Source organism: Kogia breviceps, chromosome 9 (assembly GCF_026419965.1).
Source record: "Kogia breviceps isolate mKogBre1 chromosome 9, mKogBre1 haplotype 1, whole genome shotgun sequence".
Classification (NCBI taxonomy): Eukaryota; Metazoa; Chordata; class Mammalia; order Artiodactyla; family Physeteridae; genus Kogia; species Kogia breviceps.
Genome location: NC_081318.1, coordinates 2,298,348 through 2,320,936, shown reverse-complemented (window position 1 = coordinate 2,320,936; position 22,589 = coordinate 2,298,348). Strand labels below are relative to the sequence as shown.

Below are 22,589 nucleotides of genomic sequence, written 5' to 3'. Positions count from 1 at the left end.
CTGCTGAGTGCCTCCCACCAAGATAGGAATGGACTGGCCTGTGTAGCTTGGCCATCACGGAGAAAGGCCACGGGTCCAGAAGCAGAAGACCCAGATGTGAATGCAGCTCTACCACACCCTGCGTAAATAGGAACAGGTCCAGGGTCCTCTCCTGTTGATGCCCTCAGATGCAGTGTGGCCCACCAGCCCTGACTCCAGGCCTGACCTCCGACCCCAAACACCCTGAACGCCAAACATTTTTCATACTCATTTGATGGTGAAACTTGTCCTGAAGTAACAGGAGGCTATTTTTAGTCCTCATTTATTCCACTTAATGTGAATATTCATCTTTCATTGCAGAAGTCATCATGTGCTTGATTCTAGGGTACTTCTCCACATCTCCTGGGTTGGTTGCATAATATTCATTATGTGCACCTTATTACCTTTCGAAAATCTGGACCCTCTGCGTTTTGAAACTCATCTGGCCCCCAGGGTTTCAAGTACCAAAGAGTGAGTCCCCACTGGATGCTGTTTTGGGCACCCCCATTGATGGTTCGGGTCTCCTTCACACTAGGTCTCTGTCTGTCACTGCGTCCCTTGGAGGTCTCGTCACCCCAAGCTCAGCACCTGAGGTTCCTGAATCTGTAAGATTTCAGACAGAAAGAGGGAATCAGCCAAGGACTAAAACACTCATTAAGAGCTTAACACCTACACCAGAGAAAACAATAATTCAAAAAGACACATGCACCCCAATGTTCACTGCAGCACTACTGACAACAGCCAGGTCATGGAAACAACCTAAATGCCCATCGACAGACGAATGGATAAAGAAGGTGTGGTTCATACATACAATGGAATATTACTCAGTGATAAAAAGGAATGAAATTGGGTCATTTGTAGTGAGGTGGATGGACCTAGAGACCATCATACAGAGTGAAGTAAGTCAAAAAGAGAAAAAGAAATATTGTATATTAATGCATACACGTGGAATCTAGAAAAATGGTACAGATGAACCAGTTTGCAAGGCAGAAATAGAGACACAGATGTAGAGAACAGATGTATGGACACCAAGGGGGGAAAGTGGCTGGGTGGTGGGATGAACTGGGAGATTGGGATTGACATGTAGACACCAATATGTATAAAATAGATAACTAATAAGAACCTGCTGTATAAAAAGTAAATAAAATAAAATTAAATTTTTTTAAAAAAAGGAGCTTAACGCCTACAATATTTGGTCTCCACTGTTCTGCCCACAAGGTCAAAGTCTCCTTGGCCAGTTGGTCAGTGATGGTCTGATGTCGCAACACCCAAGAAGACAGGGCAAGTCCAATGCAGGTCAGTTCCAAGGAGACATTGAAAGTATGACACAAAATGATGGATTTCAAGTCAGTCAAAGGGGTGTGGAAGCACTATATCCACGTCATAAGCAAATCCACACACCTCACAGATGAGGACATCGTGGAGCTCAAGCAGTTAACGACCAGAAAGAAGAAACTGTAAAAGATGGCAATAAAATACGCATGTGAAAGAGAATGATTTAAACACAAAATTTTAAAGTAATCCCGTGGGAAAGCTGAAGCTGCTCTTCATTCTTGTTGTTTTGTGTGCTAAACAGTGATTCTCAATTTACATTCACGGTATGGAGGTTCCCTAAAAAAACTACAAACAGAACTACCATACGACCCAGCAATCCCACTCCTGGGCACATACCCTGAGAAAACCATCATTCAAAAAGAGTCATGTCCCACAGTGTTCACAGCAACAGTATTTACAATAGCCAGGACGTGGAAGCAACCTAAGTGTCCATCAACAGATGAATGGATAAGGAAGATGTGGCACGTATATACAATGGAACATTATTCAGCCATAAAAAGAAACGAAATTGAGTTATTTGTAGTGAGGTGGATGGACCTAGAGTCTGTCATACAAAGTGAAGTAAGTCAGAAAGAGAAAAAATATATACCCTATGCTAACACATATATATGGAATCTAAAGAAAAAAAGAAATGGTTCTGAAGAAACTAGGGGCAGGATAGGAATAAAGATGCAGATGTAGAGAATGGATTTGAGGACACGGGGAGGGGGAAGGGTAAGCTGTGACAAAGTGAGAGAGTGGCATGGACATATATACACGACCAAATGTAAAACAGAGAGCTAGTGGGAAGCAGCCGCATAGCACAGGGAGATCAGCTCGGTGCTCTGTGACCACCTAGAGGGGTGGGATAGGGAGGGAGGGAGGGAGATGCAAGAGGGAAGAGATATGGGGATATATGTACACATATAGCTGATTCACTTTGTTATACAGCAGAAACTAACACACCACTGTAAAGCAACTGTACTCCAATAAAGATGTTAAAAAAAAAGTGATTCTCTTTTGATAGTGTTATGAAATCCAACTGTGAAGTAGCCAGTGTTACAACATGCTACTATGCAACTTTGTCGGGAAGATTATGACATAATCAACACTTGATTCATTTTTAAAAATTAGCCTATAATTAAAATTAGAACATGTTTTATTAGCTAGAAGAGAGTAAGTATTTTCATATTATTAGTTTCATATTTTTTTCCAGACAGACTGCCAATCAACTCTTTGTTTTTACTAATTACCATACAATTTTGGTTTCTGTCTTAACTGAATACATCCTAAGTGGCCCGTTCCCAGGCTGCCTGACCTTGACGATAGGACCGTCTGCCCATGGCTACAGCATGGCCCCCTTTTCAATATCCCTCTCCTCCTAGAGCTGTATCCACATGGCTAAACCGCCACGTAGTAAGAACGCCCAGGTAAGTGCATCGGCAAACTCAGCCCGGCCAGCCAATGTAGTAAAGGTGGCAAAGGCTCTGGACACTGGTTGACACAGGGGATAAGGAATGCGCAGCCTGCTAAGTCGTCACACACCTCGTGGTGAGAGATCCAAGCCCTTCTCCAGCACGGGTTGGCCCCAGTTGCTCCAGACGTCCCCCCCGACCCCGTCTTTGACAGTCACGCCCAGAAGTCTGCTTCCACCTCCCTTTCCATCGCCCTTGGGGCTGGGTCTTACCTCTGGAGTCATACCTAAGAAGCCTGACCCTTTGTCCCACGACAGCCTTCAGACACTCAAAGGCACCTTCCACATCCTCTACACACCTTCTCAGTGCATATCGTTCAACTATTTCTCCCGCACGTTTTCCAGAACCGTCTCCATCCTGGTTTCTCCATCGAGGCACTGTCTAGCTTATCAACGTTCCTCCTAAGATGTGGTCACCGGAACCGCTACAATTCTTTAGACGTGTTCTGAACTGCCTCAGTCTTACAAAATGAATAAGAGAGAACAGACTGTAAAAAAATATTCTGGGGAGAATTTAAGTCTATTGGATAACTCACATTGAGGTCACAGACTGTTAAAATAAAATCTCCTGCAAAATAATTTTCCCTCTTATCTTTTTAACCTTTTTGGTACAGAGCTAAACTTTTTTGGACCCAACTTCAGAATACAGTATGGCCTCCTGTTCTGTTTCTTCTTGTTCCTTTCAGTCACTGTTATAGGCTGCTGAGATGTTGAACACTTTCCCTCTAATAGGAAATCTGAGGAATACACAAAAGTAGAAACAAGGAAATGAAAATGACCCACAATATCCCATTAGTAATAACTCCCACGATACTGTAGGATATTTTTCTAAATTTCTCTCTTTTTCTCTCTGAGGCAAAAGCACACAAAACATATAATAGATGCGTTATACAATATATTATTTACTTGATAATATACAGTGAATATTTTCTCACATCATTAAACATTCTTGTTTAAATGAACATAAATAGTTTTTAGAGACATATCCCAATTTACTTAACAAAGTCCTTATTGTTGGACATTTAGATTTCTCTACCTGTCACGTAGCACTCACTAATCTGCAATGAACACCCTATTCATAAATTATTCTGTGAACCTCTGATTATTTTCTTAGTTTAAACTGCTAAAAGTGGAATTAGTGCATGAAGACATGGCAACCTTAAAAGCTCTCGCAATCTTGTTGAGACTGGATTAGTATGCAATATGTTAATTCTGTATCATTTACATATTTGATAAATATTCTGCAACTTACGCTAAGTGTTTCAACGACATGGGCTTGTGGTAGCTGAGTATATCTGATTTTATAGTTTTATCTGCATATTTTCCTTTTATCCTCCCATTTCGGTAACTATAGAACACAAGGGCTACGTATTATCAGCCTGTGTGTAATGGTTTACGGAACTCGTCTGATTAGATCCTTTCAGCACCCTGGCTGGTCGCGATGATTATCCCCATTTTTTCAGTGCACAGCAGAGCTCCAGAGACTTAACTGGCTCAAGGTCATGGTTAGTGATGGGGGAGACAACCTTCAAACGGAGGCTTGTCATACTCTCAACGCTTGGCTTATTTCAAGTCCTCACGCGTGCATACATTTAAGCCCTGAGAGGTGAACCGTCACTGACGAGTCCATCAGGACTTCTGAGTCGCCGGCTGTGTGCATCTCACGCTCCTCCCGGTGGCGCTCCTGTTGTCCTATTTCTACCTCTGTTGTCCTATTTCCTGTTGTCCTCCTGTTGTCCTATTTCCTGTTGTCCTCCTGTTGTCCTATTTCTACCACAGCTGTCAGAGCATATGGGATGCACTCTGACCGCAGGCTCGGCGGCCACGGCTCACGGGCCCGACTGCCCCGCGGCACGTGGGATCCTCCTGGACCGGGGCACGAACCCGCGTCCCCTGCATCGGCAGGTGGACGCTCAACCACTGCGCCACCAGGGGAGCCCCACATAGTATTTCTGTTTAATTTTTTCAGACCCGCCACGCTGTTTCCCCCAGCAGCCATTTTACATCCTCACCAACAGTGCACGAGGGTTCCAGGTTCTTCACATCCTTGTCAACACTTGTTATTTTCTGGTTTGTTTTTTGTTTTCTTTTCTCTCTTTTTTTTTTTTTTTGTGGTACGCGGGCCTCTCACTGTTGTGGCCTCTCCCGTTGCGGAGCACAGGCTCCGGGCGCGCAGCCTCAGCGGCCACGGCTCACGGGCCCAGTCGCTCCACGGCACGTGGGATCCTCCCGGACCGGGGCACGAACCCGCGTCCCCTGCATCGGCAGGCGGACCCTCAACCGCTGCGCCACCAGGGAAGCCCCCAGTGACTTTTATAGCTCCTCTGTTTCCTTAAAATTCTCTCACTGCAGTCTTCATTTAGTCCATTCTGTTCACTCTTTTCAATAATAGAGCACAGAGGGTCTGGAATGGCCACAGGGATGGACACAGCGTCACCCGCCACCTCGGGCCTCGGGAGGGTCGGCTCCCGGGGCTGTTCCTTCGCCAGAGAAGCCGGCCGGAGAGTCTGTTTGTTAACGATGTCCGCGTAAGCTGTGACTGGTGTGCTGGACGCTGTGATTTCACTGTACCCACCTTGAGCCCCCGAGGCTTCTCTGCTACTCCCTCCAGGGTAAGTTGGGGGACGGCTGCAGCTCTGGCCGCCGTCGCGACCCCTGACCCGGAGCCCCAGCCGACACCGAGGGAGCTGGGGGCACGCACCAGAGCTGTCTTCACGTCCTTCCAGGACGCCTTCCTGTTCTTTTCTGTGTGGTAGACACACAAGGAGAGAGAGGACTGGGACACGTCCAGGAGAAAGCTTCCTAACAGAGTTACCCCGGGCGTGAGCTCAGCAAACCAGACCTTCAAGAAGGGAAGCATCCCCCAGGGGTGCTGCGAGGACAGCCGTGAACGAGGCAGGAAAAGGGGCTCCATGGGAACGCAGTCTTGCCAAGAAAGGCCTGGTGTGGGGGGATAAGACGGCTCCAGGAGAAGATACCGGATGGCTCTGGAACCTTGCGCTAACCTACGATGTAATCTGAATTACAGTTCAAGACTTCGGTCTGTTCAGAACTCATTTGCAAAATACTCAGCTGGCGTCCTTTTCTTATTTCAGTCATCTCCTTCCTTCCCTCCTTCTGGCTCCTGCTTTTCTTCTCACAGAGCCTCTCCCCCCCCACACCCTCCTCTGCCTGCCCCTCCTCCTCTCAAACCTGAAGTCTGCCGGGCGTGGGGGTCCGGGGGTCATGGTCGAGGCCGACGAATCCAGCTCTTCTCCACCCTGCCCTTCGGGGACCAGTCCCCACACCGTGGGTACAGATTTCACGGACTTTAGCACGACATTGACAACAGTAGGGTCGGTGACGCTTTCCTGAGAGCCGAATGTTAAAGCTGTCACGCGCTGAGGCTCTCAGCTCTAAAGCACGGGATCAAATCGACACACTTCCATTTCTGGGAGGCTTTCCATTCATCACTATTAACAGGTAAAGACTGTCAAAACAGATGAGCGATGTGTACCACTGAGAACGACTCATCAGTGGGAGCTTTGACATTTTAATCTTCATCATTTCAATTGCTGGAGAAACGAGGCCACGATAACCTAGAAATTGTAGGCACATGCACAGCCTAGGTGACAGCTCACCCGATGTGTGTGACCTGTGCACACATGTGTGTGGGCTTAACTAGCGCGCTTCCAAGAGGATTTCCGGGTCTGGACTGGAGGAGGTGCTATATGCAGAGCAGGGCTGGGGCACCCACACCTCCTCACCCCTGGGCTTGTCCACGGCCCCAAAAGACGTGTATTTGTTATACTTTCCACAGGAGCACAAACTCTTGAAGCTGTGAGCTGTTGGCACACAACGTTTTAAAAAGTCTGAGCCCTCCTAGGGCTCAGAGAGGATGAGATGGACGGATTCACGGTGCAGGCAGAAAGTTGCTGAGTGTGTGAAAGCATTATTGGATTTCTCTGTACACACTGGTACTGTCTAGTGGGCACAGATCCCATGGTTTATGCGTCCTTTGAAATGTGGTGCTGTCCTGTTAAAGGCAACACCTGGATGGATCGTTTCCCCCTTTCTAACGTCGGTATTGCCTTCGGCCTAAAAATGACAGGTTTAAAGACTGTCATTAGCCTAAGTTGCAAACAGATTATATGTTGGTATAATAAATGTTTTAGTTTTTCTTTTAGTATCTTCCTCTAAATGGGTATCAAACCACACTGAACCTATTTATTAAGGCTTTCCTCTGAAAGATGCCCTGGTAAGCGAAAGAAAACCTCTCTCCTTATCAGAGGCCAAGGGAGGCTCCTCCCAGGCTGGAGGTGGAACGGGAGCCATGGGGCTGGGTTTGGAGCCAGGCGGCCCTGTCGGCGGTACCCCTCACCCCCCAAACACATCCTGCATCGCCCCATCCTGTTCACTTTGCTCCTGCGGCTCCAGAAACGTTACTGCCTCCTTCCTGCCTAAAATCCCATCATTCTTAAAAAACCCTGCCGCTGTGGGCTGAATCGTGTCCCTGTCCCCTAAATTCATATGCTGCAGTCCTAACCCCTGGTGTCTTAGAACGCGGCTGTATGTGGAGATAGAACCGTTACCGAGTTGATTCGGGTTAAATGAGGTCACGATGGGGCGTCCCAATCCAGCAGAACCAATGCCCTTTATAAGAAGAGGCTCGGCCACGTGAGCACACGAGGCAAGTGGCCGAGGAGAGAGGCATCAGGAGAAGCCAGCCCTGCCCTCATCTGGATCTCAGATTCCAGCCTCCGGGACTGGGAGACAATAAGCCACCCGATCTGTAGGTGCTGGTGGATCTAAGAAACAAAGACACTGGCTAAATGACACTGCCCAAGTGGTGCCATCCCGGAGAGACAGCCTGTCCAAGGCACACTGATGTCCCCAAGAGCACCTCTTAACCATCATGGTGACCGGTGTCAGCCCCCAGGCTACCAGACCCCTTTGAGGATGGAAACTTATCTTTCCTAAGCCCAGCACCCTGCACGTTACCAGTGCTCAACTCCCCGGGGAGGCGGGGTGAAGAGGCCCAATCCCACCTCCCACTTGAAGCCCACACACTGCCCCCCGCCTGGACCTCTGTGGTGGACAACACCAGCAGCCACCCGGCCGACCCGACACTGGCCCCTTGGCTCAGGCCTCATCTCGACTTGCAGCTGGCGAGCTGTGAGGTGTGAACAGAAAGGAGAAAGCGCGGGGTCAGAGCTCCCTCTGCGTCTGCACGGCCGCAGCCTGGCCGCCGGCACACGTCTCTCTGCTGCAAAGCGGCTGAAATGCTGGGGGGCCGGGGGCTGTGGGTGAGAGGCCGGGCCAGACTCCCTCCAGCTCGCTGATCTGGTGGGGGACGCTGCGCCAGAGCAGGGGAAGCGTCAGACACCAAGGCAACCGCATCCCACAGAGTCTATTCAAAACACGGAGGTGATCACGGACTATTGAGCAGAGTTCCCTGTGCTCCACAGCAGGTCCTTGTTGATGATCTACGTTATATACACTCGTGTGTGTCTGTTAATCCCGATCTCCTGATTTATCCCTCCCCCCACTCCTTTCCCATTTGGCAAAACCCTAAGTTTGTTTCTGAAGCCTGTGAGGCTGTTTCTGTTTTGAAAATAATATCTGTGACACTTTGCTGCACACCTGAAACGAACACAGCATTGTAAATCACCTCGACTCCAACATAAGAGAAATAGATAAATAAATAAAGCACAGAGGTGAAGCGCGTTTGACCAGTTTTAACCGCAGGGAGGAGACGGTTCAGCCAATCACAGCGTGATTTAATCTTAATTTAGGGTCCATTAGAAATGGAATCACCAGGGCAGTGCGTTAAGTCAACGACTGCCCATTGATTAACCACAAAGTCTTAGAGAGTAATTATCCGCCTCCCAAGGGTGGATATTTATCAAAGTGTAATTTGTTGATTCATCGCCCTTCTGTGAGCTCTTCACTTTTTCTTGCCTTCTGTGGAGTGAGAGGTCCCACTGAGGATAAAATCTACGAGTGAGAAAGAAACTGTTCTGGAAACAGGCATGCAGACACACCATTTTTCTGTTTATTGATGCATCTGCCCTTAATTGTAATGGTGATGTGTTCAATTGTGTCGTGTTTGGAAGGCAGCTCATCAGGAAGGTGTGTCAGGGCCGCCCGTCAGGAACACGGGGGTTCTGAGTGGGAACCACCGGGCTGCTGACTCGGAGGCAAGACGGCGCAGGGCGAGAACATTTCCTTCTGTAGTCGCACTTGTTCTCTTCTCTCTCTCTCTCTCTCTCTCTCTCTCACACACACACACACACACACACACACACACACACGTGCTCCTGCACACACACACACACACACACACACACACACACACGTTTCCTTTCCATTGGATAAGAAGTAGAGACGTAGGCTAATCTTCTCACAGGAGAAAGCTCACTCTCAAAGTCTAAAGCAAAGTTATTACCAGTGGAAAAATGTGCTTTCAGGCGTCGTCTGGGTTGTGGACAGCAAGACGCCCCCCCAACACGCCCCCTGACCTCTGCCCTTTGCTCCCTGGCAGACACCTCGGTAACAGTGCGTCCACTTCCACCCCTGGCGCCATTGTTTTCTGTCCGCTGAGTGGTGACTCTGTCGGCTCAGAGCCACGGAAGCATCGAAGCCTTTCCCGGGGGACGTCAACCTATGAAGCCAAACAGCGGTGCCCAGGAAGGTGTGAAGCAGATGCGAGGCACCTGGGCACCTGGGTCGCTCACTGGCAGGAGGTTCCCAAGGCTTCTAGAAGGTTAGGGGGCAGAGTCTCCAGCCGGCACGCGCGCTGGGGCAGCTTTCTAGCCGCTGGTTTCCACTGGCAAACGTGCAGGTTTGCATGGAAAGTCATTAATTATCTCGCATTTAATCATCTATTTTAAGAGTTTCTGTGGGTCGGATAATTAAAGATAGCGGATTTTACAGGGATTTTACTGGAGGACATAAAATCCCCAGCCATGCACCCAGGCCGACAGCACTTGTCTCAAGGCTCTTCGAATCTGTCCCTAATTGTGACAGAACATCCCGGGCTTCCTTTGAGGCTGGCCTCCGACCTCCCTAGTCTCTTGCTGCCTTCGGAACCGCTCCTGGGCTCGAAGAGGGTCTCAGGAAAAGCCCTCAAGCGTCTCTGCTCTCACGTGCGGGTTCGAATGCAAGCACGGGGCACAGGCAACCCCTCCGTCGCCGAGACCAGATGAAGACCGCTGAACAGCAAGAAAGCCTGGCGGGGTCCTGTTCTCCCCTGAAGGGTGAGAGGCGGGCCGATCTTGGTGGGGCAGCCACTTTCAAATATGGTCCTTGGTGGGCCCGGCCCCCCGTTCACGCCCTGGTGGAATCTCTTGCCCTTGAGGGCAGGCTGCACCTAGTGACTGGCTTTTGCTAAGTAAAACAAGGCAAAACGAACAGGATGTCACTTGTGTGACTAGGTTACAAAAGACTGTGGCTTCCATCCTGGCGGCACCTCTCCCTGTCAGCCGCGATGCTTCGGTAAAGCAAGTGCCGCGTTGGAGAAGCCGTCGCAACGGCCCCGAGGAGCTGAAACCCGCCGCCCACCCCGCAACCTGCACAGTGAGCTCGGGGGCGATCGTGCCCGGCGGAGCCTCCACGTGAGACACGGCCCCACGCGGCTCCATGACCGCAGCCCCGGGGGGCCCTGGAGCCGCTCAGCGGTGCTCGGACTCCTGCCCACGGGAGGTGTGAGACGGCAAGTGCAGCTCTTCCAAGCCACCGGTGCTGTGGTAATTGGTTACACAGCAGCAGATGATTAACACGCCCAGACCGACCGGAGCCTGTGAGTCTAATGCTCCCTTACACTTTCCAGCGTGATTATTTTTCAGAGGGACGAGCCTCTCGGTGTAAGTGTGATGTGCTCAGCAGTAAATATTGAAGCCCAGTTTCCACCGTCGACAAAGAGGAGAATATGCCTCTATTGAAAGCAAGACATTTCCCAGCCATTCGTATCTGTTGATCATTTACCCAGTCTTGGTAATCATTCACCCAATTTACGGGTCCCTCAACTTCTCAGAATCCTCTATTTTGCCTGGTACTTGCAAATAGGTTACTTCTGGTCTTATTTATACCACTAGAGGCAAGGAAAGGAGAGGAAGCTCAGCTCAAGCCTCTTCTAGCCATCGGGGATTCGGACAAAGGCTTAGACGGTCATGTAGAATATCAGGAAAATACTGGTCAGCGAGAGGCTCAACCAAGGTAAGAAGGCAGATGCAGAGCAGAGAGGGAGGAGATGAAAGACACCAATGAAATTCAGTCAGCCTCCCGGTTCACTGGGGGCTGGGCCTGCTGGGATCTCTGAGGCATGACTCCCTTTTCATAAGCCCAGGGTTCCATCGCCAGCCTCTTCCGGTCCAGCGGGGAAGAGGAGCTGGAGCGGAAGGTGACAACAGCTTGACCTGACGGCTCACTCCCTCATCTACAGATCATGAAATCCAGGCTACAGAAGAATCGCGTCTGAGAACCTAGCTTCAAAATATGCAAAAGCAGTGAAAACAACAGGCCTTTGCTTACTCATCTGCAGGTGTTCCTATATTCCTGGAACTCCAATAATGTAAATACAGTTGTCTGAACAGAGCAAACCTTAGAGGCCTGCCGACCGCAGAAATATGTCCTGCGGAACCTAAATTATGCAAGGCAACGCCCCCAAAGGAAAAGCACCCCATTTCACAATATGACCGGCTTTTTAAATCTAGTCTGTTCTTTTCCTTGTATTTTTTTGCCTTATCGTTTTTTTTTTTTTTTCAAAAAAAAGCACGATCGATATCTTCTCTTTCTTCGACTCTCCTCCGACGTTCTGGAAAAGAACTGGCAACTGGGAGGTGAGAGCTGTAAATCCTGGAGTCTCCCTGAGGTGTGTCGCAGCTTGCTGCCTCTTTCTTCCTTCTTGTTTTAGTTTCCATCTGAAAGGACCGTCCAGCACAGGTCTGCTGTTTCTGCGCGATTACGAGAGAGTCCTTGGATCCTCCCTGTGTTTTCTGAAATCCCGTAAGTATACATAAACCCGCACGGAAGACACTCCGGCGGACCCTCGTTGACGCCCCGCCTTCACAGTCACGTGGCTGGGCCCGATCTCTCGTGGAGCTCGGCTCACACCGGCATGTGCCACTGAGAACTCAAGTTCAAGCTCTTCTACGCTGTGACTGGGGTTGCCTTGTGGAGCACGACATGGCCACATGTCTGCTCCTGCGTGGCCACAGAGAGAAACCAGGGAGGGATCAGGAGACGAGAGCTAACTCAAGGGTTCGACTGAGGCAGGAGGTCAACAGATGTTGAATTCTGGGTTTTTCAGGACTGACAAAAAAGTAAGAATAAGACAGACAGAAGCCAATTCTGCTTTGAGGGGATTCGACAAACCAGAGGAACTTGACCTTTGGTTCTAAAGGCCTACTGAGGAGCTTGGAGGATGAAGGACAAAGCTGAAGTAGAGGACTTAGGAGGAACTCTGCTCCCGTAAACGTTTACTGTCCTCACCAAACGGCTTCAGATGAATTAGGAGAAACACCTCCTATAAGACTCGACATTTTCCGTCTTGAGCAGGAGGGGGCGAAAATATCTCCCATGAGTTTTCAAAACCAAAAGCCACCCTCAAACATTCTCAGGTTTGCATTTCAAATTCACATGACCAGATGGTCCATGAAATCTCAAGCCAAGATTCTGGTTGACTGGGATCTGGATTTCGTAACACATCCAGGCATCTGAAGAAGCCACTTGAGAGACCAACCTTGAAGCCAGGCCTCAGAAAATTCCCACAAACGAAATCCCAATAAATGTGAGCTCACACTCGAAAATGCACAAGGAATGAGTCGCCATGAACAAGACACCGCAGAAGGGGCTCACACAGAGCATCACCTCTGCACAGACTTCAGTGACTGGGATCTCCAGACACGTGGTCGCTCCGTTTGGCGTGGAAGGATGTTGGATCAGCCCGGCGGTAGTACCGGGCGTGTTAAGGAGTGTTCCACATGTACTTGCAAAGCACAGCTGACGAGAACTGTGGACTGAGTGCACGTGGGGTAAGAAAGACTGAAGTCAGAGATCGTTGTAAGAGTTTGGGCCTGAGCGTCCGGAAGGATGGACTTGCCATTTCTGAGTGGGGAGACGGCAGAAAGGAGGCGGCTCAGGAGCGAGGGGCGTCCGGCCTCTGGGCCGCCGTGTCTGCACGACGTGCCTGCCGGACACACAAGTGCTGATGCGGGGAACACAGACCACAGGGGGTGGACATACGGGCTTCAGACATGATTTTTATCACCTTCAGCATATAGTACTAAAGCCACGGGACCAAGTGAGGTCACGAAGAGAACAAATGTACACGCAGGAGAGACGGACCCGACTGATTCTGGGAAAAGGCGACTTTCAGGCACCAAAAGATGGATAGGAACTATCAAGGGAATCCGAGGACTCGGCGGTTTGGGGACGTTTGTTGCATGAGGAAGAGCAGTGTCCCTGGAATGGGGGAAGGGCGGACGGCGGATTCGAGTGGATTTAGAAGGAAGTGGGAGAAAAGGAAGATTAAGACAAGGCAAGCAAAGTGTTTTGCAGAGATTTGCTACAGGTGAGGGCAAAGCGGCAGCCGCTGAAGCTGGGTGGGGCAAAGGGGTTTTCTTGTTAGGACGCGACAGGGGAGCGCACATATGGCGGCTGATGGCAAAGATTCTACGAGAGATGAACGATGCTGACGGAGAGCAGAGATGGGGCAGTGGCTCTGTGGATGAGCAGGGGAGGAGGGCTTTCACGTACACGCAGGGGCTTGACCTTGGGTAGGAGGCAGGACGTGTGATCCCAAATCTCGGGGAGAAGGTGGTTATGTGCGTACAGATCCCCTTAGGCTGGGCTGGAGTGTTGGCAGAGGAGAGGAGGGTTCGAGATAAAAGGAGAAAAGGCCAAGGAGTCGTCCAGGGCCGCTGGAGGGTGGAGCGAGCGATCAGGAAAACACAGTAGGGTTGTGGGACGGCCCTTGAAGTTCATGGTCATGCCCCCAGGCAGCAAGCGTCAGGAGCTGGAGGTGCCAGAGGAACAAAGCCGAGAACAGAAGGAGCCCAGAGAGGAAGCCAGGTGGGGAGCAGCTCAACCGGGATGGATGGTCATGAGATCACGTAAGGGAGCGGGGAGAGCAGAGCCAGGAGGAGGTTGCACGGGAGCTGAAAAGATCTGAGGCTTGAAAGAAGGACAAAGGAGCCCTCTGGACACACGCACACTGGTCCCCGCGAAGAGAAGTCAAATAACAGAACAGAAAAATATTTCCAGATGTAACTTAAACGTGCCAGGAAGAAAGCAAACCTTGACTCCACCTCTGAAATGTCGCACAAAAGCTAGGCAAGCAGTGACATATCGCAAAAGGTTAACAAAGAGAAGACGTGATAAATACCCAAAGCACGACCTAAACTAGGCGTCCCCAGTATTATCACACACCCGTGGGTTAAGCAAAACAAATATGACAAACTCCTGTATTTAAAGGAAAAGATGACACCACGGAAGCACACCTGCAACAGTGATTCGGAAACCGTGAAAGTAAAAGGATGGGCAAAAAAATACCAGGCAGATCCAGTTCACGTGAAAAAAGAAAAAAAAAGAGAAAACCTGCAAAAATTACCAGGACTATATTCTGCAGAAGAGGAAGGGGTGAGAACTCATCTTTTTAGATACTCTAACCCCTGTACAGCTACAGCTCTTCAAACTGTATTATACTGGAACATAAATAGGTAAACAGATCAATGTGACAGAATAGAAGGTCCACTAGCAGAACCAAATATATAAAGAATGTAATGAAGAGCAAAGGTAGAATTTCTCCGGTGTTGCGGTGACTGGGTTGCCATCTGGAAAATAAAGGAAGTTAGAGCACTCCTCACTCCTTACACAAATATAAGTTCCAAAATGGTAAAAGTGTTACAAGTAAAACCCAAACTATAAAACTATTATAAGGAAACACGGGGTGAATGTTTTCAATCTTAGAGTATGGAAGGCCTTTCCAACTATGACACAAAATTCAGAAACCATAAAAACTGGGAAATCCCACTCAACAGATATAAAAAAAATGATCTTTGGAAGGAAAACTTAAAAATACAGTCAAAAGACAAATGCAAACTAGGGAAGTAGAAAATATTTGCGGGACATATCATAGAAAAAGAGATAATTTTTGACCTACAAAGTTTTTTCAAAAAGTCAAATATCACAATGGGAAAAAAACCAACAACACAATAGAAAAAACATGGTCCTTTTTCTAAACATGCAGAAAAAGAAATCCAAAGAGCTCTTATGCATGTTAAAAGAAACCTGGTATCACTCAGAGGAAGGGAAATGTAAATTAAGAATATAAGGAAATAATTTTTAAAGGCCTGTCAGTCTGTCAAAGAGCAAAGCACCTGATTACAGGTGAGGCTGGTGGAAGATGGGGAACCAGGCCCGTCTGGGACTGTCACCACAGTCAGGGTGTAAATGGATACAGCGTCCAGGGCAGAAAACGTGGTAGCATCTATAAACGTGAAATTCTCTTATACTTTCACCCAGCAATTCCACTTCTAGGAATTTATCCTTCACACGAGAATGGCATATATACAAATATCCTCAATTCAGCACTGACTTTATTTTATTTTATTTTATTTTATTTATTTATTTATTTATTTTTGTGGTACGCAGGCCTCTCACTGTTGTGGCCTCTCCTGTTGCGGAGCACAGGCTCCGGACGCGCAGGCTCAGCGGCCATGGTTCATGGGCCCAGCCGCTCCGCGGCACGTGGGATCTTCCCGGACCGGGGCACGAACCCGCGTCCCCTGCATCGGCAGGCGGACTCTCAACCACTGCGCCACCAGGGAAGCCCCAGCACTGATTTTAATTGCAAAAGATTGAGACCAGCATAGGATACAGGTTCAGTGTATGTTATAGCTATGCAGTGAAATACTGTGCAGACGTTTAGAAGAATGACACAGCTTTAGACTCCTTATATGAAACGAAGTTCCATTAATTGTTAATTTTTTTTTTTTTTTGGCTGCGCTGTGCAGCATGCGGGATCTTAGTTCCCCGACCAGGGATCGAACCCATAACCCCCTGCGTCAGGAGCGCAGAGTCTTAACCACTGGACCACCAAGGAAGTCTCTATAATTGTTAATTAATTGTTAATGCTACCATATAAGAAAATCTGCGGGACATATTGGTAGAGAAGTATATATATATTTATATTTATATACATACTATAGAGAACAGTATGGAGGTTCCTTAAAAAACTAAAAATAGAGCTACCGTATGATCCTGCAATCCCACTCCTGGGCATAGATCCAGAGGAAACTCTAATTCAAAAAGATGCACGCACCCCAGTGTTCACTGCAGCACTATTTACAGTAGCCAGGACGTGGAAGCAACCTAAATGTCTGTCGACAGATGAATGGATAAAGAAGATGTGGTACATATAGATACAATGGAATATTACTCAGCCATAAGAAAAGAATGAAATAATGCCATCTGCAGCAACACGGACGGAACTAGAGATTATCATACTGAGTGAAGTAAGTCAGAAAAAGGAGTATCATATGATATCACTTATATGTGAAATCTAAAACCAAAAGATACAAATGAACTTATTTACAAAATAAAAACAGACTCACAGACACAGAAAACAAACTTATGGTTACCAAAGGGGAAAGGGGGTTGGGGGGGGATAAATTAGGAGCTTGGGATTAACAGATACACACTACTCTATGTCAAATAGATAAACCAGGTCCTACTGTATAGCACAGGGAACTACACTGAACCTTTTACAATAACCTATAAGGAAAAAGAAACTGGAAAAAAAAGAAGTATACACATATGGGGCAAGAAGAGTGTGTGTGTGTGTGTGTGTGTGTGTGTGCGCGCACGCCCGTGTGCCCACGTATGTGGAAGGGTCCAACAGCACGGTTCCAGGGAGGGGACCAGGTGACGGGGGTCAGAAGTAGAAGGGGAAATCCTTTTCACTCTATATTTTTCATAATTTAAAATTCTGTACCTAGGCATATGCTACTCGAAAAACGCTCAAAACATAAATTAAGCTACTTTTGAGAAGGGAGTCCATCAGAATTTCTGGCGGTTCTGGAGGTTCTGCATCCCGGTTGAGCGTTCGGTGAGAGACTCTGGACGAGCGCGGCCTCATCAAATCTCTGTGTCACAGAACATAACCAACCCTGGACTGGGTTCAAGTCAGGCTTCCTTTTCAGTGGGGCTGAGCGGCCCCTCCACTAAGAGATGGTCACGTGCATGTCGTAATCAATTCCTGGCCAAAGCAGCTGGCTCCCACTTTAGAGGAATAACAAACACCCTCTTCTGTCCTACGTTTTCTGTGAATTTAGGACAGGTCTCTGAGTGACAGGGCACCTTGAGTCCTACCTCGGTAGGGGGGACGGGGGGAGGTGGTATTTTTGATAACTTCTCCCCGTTTGCTATTCCGACATCTGTCTCTCAAGCTAAACGAACTTCCTTTCTATTGAGACAATGCCTGCTGACGCAAGCCCTGGGACCCCTCACGAAGTCTCTGTGTCTTTGCTTTCCAGGTACCTCTGCCCTCTTGAACCAAACCACCGTCCTGTGTGACGGGAGGAGCTGTCACTGTGGCTTCCCTCAGGAAGTCTCTGGACCACTCTTGCTGTTCACTTAGCCTCAGATGAGGCAGATGAATGAGAAAATCATGCCCCCAGTAAAACCCCTGTAAGCGTTTCCGTGATTGTTTCCAGATAGCTGTGAACACTAGTGAAAACACGGGTAAACTAAAGATTTTGAACCGGCTGTAGATGTTCCTGGTGGGCGAGGATAAAGCCAGAAGGCGGCTCGGCGTCATTTGTGTCTTCAGTACGTTGTCACAGGCTGACGGAAGGGCAGGTGTGCGCTTGAGGAGGCGCTGGGATGGAGCTGGAAGGCTCTTCGGGTACCAGGTCAGGACACCCGGTGGCTGGACCCGCGGCGGGGGGGACGGGCTGCGTGACCCTGTCCATTCTGGATGTTTCCCAGTTGTCCCTCTGTTAAGCGCAAGCCACGGAACGCCGCCCCCTCTCCACTCTCCCTCTCCCCCTTAGAACTGCTTTTACTGAATTCCGTGGCACGCCGTCCCTGACCCCTTGTGGGTGCGGTGACAGTGCCGTGCAGACCGAATAGGTGGCTGCGTGATGGCGCTGGCATTGGGGGTGGGCCCGGGGAGGCAGGCCGTCAGTCGGCACCCTCTCGCCAGCCCCGGGGAAAGGTCCCTGACAACCCCTCCTTCCCTGAGCCGCCGGGGTGACGTCGGCCTCCAGAAAAGGGGAACTTGGGGAAACGCCACAGTCTCTTTCTATTTTGGCTGTTAGTGCGTCAGAACTCAGTCTCTGACCCTGATTGTGTAAGATCTATGACATATGTTTGTGTCCTGCCCTGAACGCTTCCCCTTGTCCGGAAATACGAGTGAGCGTGTGCACACCCGCACCCACGCCGACACGACACACACGTGTATTTTCCTTACAGCAGTTTTCGATTAAAAAGGATCGATCTGCCCTTTGGGGGGAAACGTGGGGTTCTAGTTACCTGAGGACATGTCCCCATGTCCCTTGTCCCCAGCCCCATACTCTGCGGCCCACGTCACAAGGAGGATCGGGGAGGGACTGGGCAACAGAGCTCCAATCTTCCCACCGCGACACCCGGGACCCAGACAGGTGCCCGGGTGGTTCAGGTGAGGGGAGAGCCACGCAGCGCGAGAGCAGCGGGCGGACGCAGACACGCCTTCCCTGAGCCCGAGGAAGCAGATGCTGGCCGGGGACCAGGCGGCTGTTCTTGCTGAGTCTGAAGAATCCCTTCAAGAGCTGGTAATGAGAGATGCTAAAGCCCGCGCTGATTACAGACTGCAGCAGAATGCAAACGACAAAGGGGACGGCGCCGGGGAGGCAGCAGCGCGGTGCAGCCACACTGCAGGTGGGGAGGGGAAGGGGTGGACCGGGGCAGGGAGACCCTCCGGGACGGACGTGGGCCCGGCGGAGCGGAAGGCCCCCGGGCGGAGGGGCGTGCGAGGGTCCCGCCACACCGGGCAGGTTTGCACGGGAGTCCAGACCATCACGCTTGGGGAGGGAGAGGGCCTGGCACCAGGAGTGGGGTCTCAGCCTGCCGGGCCTGGGGGAGGGGTCCGGGGAAGGCGCGACCACCGCCAACAGGGCCGGGGGGGCCCGCGAGGGGACGGGAGAGAAAACACTTGGGTTTCTGCCTTGCAGATGTTGCCGGGGTGCCAATGCCGGTCCCAGGGGAGCTCGCAGGGCCCTTCAGGAGAATGTTTGGGGCGGGAGGCGGGCAAAACGAAGGAGAAAGTCGGCCAGAGGCAGGGTGGCCCAGCGGGTAGGGCCTCGGGAAACGGGATTCGGGTCTCTAGCCACTGCGGCCATCCCGTGAGTGACTCGCCCATCAGCAGACGACAAACACAGACGCGTTTCCGCCAGCTCTGACGTCGGAGGCGGGCTCCCTACTCTCCCGCGCCGCAGTGCAGACGTTCACCCGGATACTGATACTGAGGGAGAGGCTGATACCAATACTAACGCCAGGACTGTACTGGTTCTGATACCGACGTTAGTACGACCGCGTACGCGCGCACTGGTAGCTGATGTTCGTGCTGATGTTGACCCTCATAGCTAGTAGCAATGTTTATGCTAACGTGCTTCCTAATGCTCGTCCTGGTACCCATACTGACCCCGATACTGCTGTTGATGTTATACCGAAAGTAATCCTAACAGCTAATGCTGATACGAATGCCTGTGCTGACACTGTATTAATGCTAATTTATATTAACTGCATTAATACTAAGAGCTGACGCTAACGTGAACGCTAATGCATACTAGCCTCAATACCAACGCCAGTACCAATGGCGACTGCCGACGTGAACCCGCACGCGAACCGCGGCTATAAGCCTAACACAGTCACTGCGTTAGCCGTTAGCACTACTTTTAGTAAATCGCTAATGTGCTGTACAAGTGTGAAAGCATTTAGTCTCCATGACAGCCCACGACGGGGCATACAACTGTCATCACCCCCAGTTCACTGATGAGCATGGGGACACGGCGGGGTGGCAGCGTGAAGGAACACCCGGAAAGGGGCTCTCGGGCGGCGCAGGGGGCAGCGACCCGGCCAGGGCGCCCTCGAGCCCCCGTCCGTCTTCCCGCGTGGACAGGCCCCAGGCCTTCCCAGGGCGTCCTCGCAACCGGGGGGGGGGGGCACGTAGCCCAGAGCCCGTCCTGCGGCTTCTGAGCTCCTGCCCTGACCCCCACCCGCTCCGCTGGGGCCGCTGACCAGACCCTCTCGCGCCGATCGGCCGCTTCGTCTGGGAACCTGTCGGCACATAAGTTAACGTGTCGCTGTGTTAACTTCTATTTACAACTTCATAAAATCGAGATACAAAAAAAAAAGAAAGGCAAAACCAGAAATGAGAATCATGGCACCTGGCTTGGAAGGACCATATTCAAACGCAGCGTTCGGTCGCTCTCGGGTCCCCTGACAGCTTCACACATAAACAGACCAGGCCTCCCGGTCACTCGGGGCGGGGGGGGTTGGTGCCGCCCGGCGCAGCCGAGCCCTGTGAGCCCGTGTGTCCGGGTGGGAGGACAGAGAACGGGCCGAGGGCCCTTGGAAGCGTCGCCGTGGAGACAAGCGCAGGCGGGAGGGCAACGCCGGGACCCGGTGCTCCTTCCCCAAGTCGACTCGCCACTCGCCTGCCGGTTAACGGTGCCTGACCCCTTAGCGGCAGAGGTTTATTTCTTAACCCGGAACGTTTCCGAGCCCCCGATAAAATGCTACGTTTATGTGCGAAGCTGTTGAAGCTACAGCCCTGTCTATTCGTCTGTTAGGAAAGGCAGAGCCTGGAGTCTCTGAGCTGCCCTCCGGTTCCCCAGGGAACACCTGATGGGGACACTCGGAGGAGGGCGGGGGCCGGGCTGGGGGCGAGCGCACCTGCTTCACACTCACCGGGGAAAAGACAGAAGAAAACGGAAACTCGCATTTTGCCGGGGGGAGGTAAGGAGAAAATCAGTGGGGACGGTGATCTTGCTCTCACAGCAAACCCAGAACGGGGCGCGGGGGGCAGGCGAGGCCGGATCCCTGGTTGCTGGGCGCCGGGGGACAGGCGTCAGCCCCGCAGCGGCCGGACCTCAGCTGGCTCCCTCGGAGCACGAGGGCCCCTCGCTGCCCCGGACACTCAGCCCTCCCCGCGGCAGGCCCGGGGCGTGGGGGGCACCTGGGGCGCTGGCTGGGGCCCCGGGGGCCGCCCACTGGTCCACGCGTCTCCATACGCTGCCCCCGGAGGCTGGGACTCGGTTCGTGGCAACCGCAGGGCGGAGCGGGCGGGAGGCGGCTCTGCCCATCCGGCCCCCCGCCGGCCCCTGACCCCAGCGGAGGTCACGGTCACGGTCACGGCACTCCTCCCGCCCAGGCTCCAGTGTGGCTGCTCAGAGCTGGCCCCCATCCCCGAAAGCTGCTCTGCTCCTCGAGGGCGAGCGCCTGTCCCCGTGTGTGTCTGTGTGTCTGTGTCACTCGCGGACACGCCTGACGAGGGCGGACACTGGCTCCCCGGGGGCCGTCTGTCGGGGCCCGCGTGGGAAGAGCCTCCACCCGAGGAAGAGGCCGGGCTCTCACCCCCAGATGTCCACGGAACGCTGGTCCGCACATGCACCGCGAAAGCGCTGCGTCATCTCCCCCTGTTCCTGGATTCTGCAGCAGCGCGGCGCTTAGTACCCACGTCCCGGGAAAGTTTCTGCGGTGAGGAGAGCACGGTTTCACTCTTCCCGAGGTGAGAGAGTTCATTTTAGGTAAAGCCACGCCACCCAGCCTGATCCGCCGGAGCTGGAGCTGCGCTGATACTGACAAGGGACTATTTTCCTCAGTCATGATTTAGGTCACAGCTCCCTCAGATTGGCTATTGCCATGGCAACCAGAGCCTCTGCCTTTGCACAGGGACGTGTAACACTCTTCCTCTAGGTAAAGGAACATGCAGAATCCTATAAAAGGTGCCCGGCTGACACGGAGCACGGCCACCCCTGCACCCTCAGCCCCCGGAGAAGAGGTGTCAACATCATCTCGTCTTGCTCAGGACCCGTTTCACTTCCTAAAGATTAAAATGTTAAAAGCCATCACTTTCCTGGGGGGCTCCTGGAACTAAATATAGCCCGTGTTCCATAAGGTCTCGGAAAAATCAAATTAATGTAAGATTATCAAGGCTCAGAGCACGTGCCTCTTCCCCGTGGTTTGCTGAGGTCTCTGAGTGAACCTGGGCAGGAAGAAAACCCCCAGCCATCAGGGCCCCCTCCCCGCAGCCTGGGGTGCACGCCCGGCCGCACCCCCCCCAGCTGAATTTTGAAGGGCTCCCTGTTCAGCCGGTGGTGACGGAGCCCCGTGCTTGCCAGGAACCCGTGCTGCTCAGCTGGGCCATCGCACTCAAAGGCGTCTAGCAGTTACCTGACTGATGCCAGGAAGCCCTCACATGAGCAGTGCACGTGATGCACACCTGGGGGCTTAGGGACCAGAGCCTAACACCCCCCCCACCCCCGGCACCGCTTCTCCCGCAGCCCCACCGAGAACCACGTCTGTGCGAGCGCCTCCCAGCCCAAACCTCGCGTTCCATTGAGAAAACGTGGAACCGGTCCACAAAGACTGCCTGACGGCTCTGGCACGTGGGGCCCCAAGAAACACCTTCCAGAGAGCAGGAAGGTGGCCTCAGGGATGCGAACGACTTGGGGAAAGGAGGCTCCCGGGCGCTAACGAGAAGGTCCCGATGGGAGTTCCCAGTAACGTTTACCACGTGCTCACTCGTAACGGCCCCATG

General features: G+C 51.5%; 1 long non-coding RNA gene across 1 annotated transcript; it reads right to left on the bottom strand.

Annotated features, from left to right (window-relative positions):
* Positions 1–386: 386 nt before the first annotated feature.
* On the bottom strand, positions 387–21,622 carry LOC136794774 (uncharacterized). The gene is made up of 3 exons (XR_010841977.1): positions 21,404–21,622; positions 3,106–3,267; positions 387–621 (listed from the first exon to the last, which is right to left on the bottom strand). It is a non-coding gene; the product is annotated as an uncharacterized lncRNA (long non-coding RNA).
* Between the last annotated feature and the right edge of the window lie 967 nt (positions 21,623–22,589).